This window comes from Dipteris shenzhenensis, chromosome 11, assembly GCF_047967505.1.
Source record: "Dipteris shenzhenensis isolate YYH24624 ecotype China chromosome 11, Dip_SZ_1.0, whole genome shotgun sequence".
NCBI classification, from domain to species: Eukaryota; Viridiplantae; Streptophyta; class Polypodiopsida; order Gleicheniales; family Dipteridaceae; genus Dipteris; species Dipteris shenzhenensis.
The window spans coordinates 25376386-25378393 of NC_141606.1; positions in this window are offsets into that span (position 1 = coordinate 25376386).

The window sequence follows — 2008 nt, forward strand, 5'->3', positions numbered from 1 at the left end:
GATGTTCCTTATCCTTCATGTTGTCATCTAGGAGCACAATAGTCTTGCTGGACAACTCAAAGGATGTGGGATTTATGGTGAACAGATGATCATGCAACTTAGCATCCCTTAATCTGATGAGGAATCAGCTGTCATCCTGTCTTGTGCTTCACATCAGGAATTTAGATGTTTAATTCTTGCATTGTATTCTTAGAGAGCTTTGTGCTCCTTCTACTTTGCACAATTGGTTGATTGGACTCCACTTTGATTTATTGCAATGACGACTAAAATACCAATAAAGTAGGACTATGATTTCCTTGGTTTAGGACCAATATAGTGCTAAAATAGCTCCAACAACCCACCGTGGTGGCTGCATGGAGATACATCTAGAAAAATACAATTAAACTTTTAGAAAAAGCAATTGACGATATGGCCCTTGAGGGGTCCCCTCAGGGGGGTCACTCATCATATGTAACCCTATCACGTGAGTTCAACAGAAGGATTTTTTTTATTTCTAAAATTTACAGAAATAACTATACATAAGGGACTATTTAAAATAGTTTTGGATAAAATTTACAGATTTGTATAGAAAAGGGGTACATTTTATTCATGAAATTTTTTACAGATAAGGGACTTTAAATATAGGCCTTGAACACACGTGATATAGAGGGTTTATACAAAGTGACCCCCCCGAGGGGGTCCCCTCTAGGGCCAAGGGCCATATCAATATGCATTATACAATATCTTGGATGCCATTGGACAGATATGGCATGTCGATATGGCCCTTATCCCTAAAGGGGGGCCATATTATCAATTGCGTTTTCCTTGGTGCGCTAATATGTAACTCCAAGAACCAATGCAATGGTTGTCATAAATCTCCTTGTGCAATAAGTAAAAATACATAACGGAGCCATAACTCCAAGAACCAACGTAGTGGTCACTCCACACCAACCTTGAATTTTCTTGATTTGCATGGGTGTGCTACCCATTGACAGGTGGCAAAGCTACTACAAAAGGTTGGGTGATGATAAGTGGTCACGCCAGAGATGGTGTTCAGAATAATAGATTGTGTCTCATTATTATGCCAAGAACCAGCGCGATGGTCTCTCTAAGCTAACCTGCAATTTTCATGATGTGCATGGGCGCACTGCCCAATGGCAGGTGGCAAAGCTGCGATAAAAGGTTGCGTGATGATAGGTGGTCAGCAGGCCAGAGACTATGATGCACAAAGCAGTGCAAAGATGCACGATGTAGTGCAGAGCTGCCATGTGTCAAGATCTGCGATGTTCACAATAAAGAGATTATGTCTCATTATTATGCCAATGTGGCATCATGACATTGGAAAAATTTTCGACAAGAGTGCAGGTCCCTACAAAATTCAAAATCTCACCCAAGATTGCATTGCGTCACAGCCCCAAAATGGCTTTGAAATAGTTCTACGATTGGCTACACCCAAGCAAACATTTCTACACATGATACCTTATTTGTGCAGCATGCTTTTCTATTGCATTGGGAAGTCAACAATAGCATTGACCTTGCTGCAGTCTCTTGTAATGACCATTAAAAAAAATTAGTCCTAGAAATCAATGCTCAAGCCCCAATGTTGATGTAGCTACCAGGACTAGAAGATAAATTTCTCACACAAACCCCAATGCTCAAGCCCCCAATGGTAATTCAATTACCAGGACTAGATGATCAGTTGTCCGGACAAACCAAATAGATGCTCAAATTGCAAGATGGCTCTTCCAATGGGTCGAAGGTTGAAAATTTGGTTGAAGGTGGCTTTTTAGGTTTTGAAAAAAGACTCTATGGACCGCTGGCACTACAAGGAACACTCCACAACAAGCTTGTCAACTTAGACACCAATGACACCTTAACTATAATAGCCGGGCAAAGAAAATAGTAGCCCAACTCCAACTACATAACAAGCATAACCCAAGGATGGGTGGTCAAATCGGTCCATGGGGCTGTGATACAAGGATCAAGATCATCGTTGAGAGCATTCAATATGAGACCATAATGTGCCTGG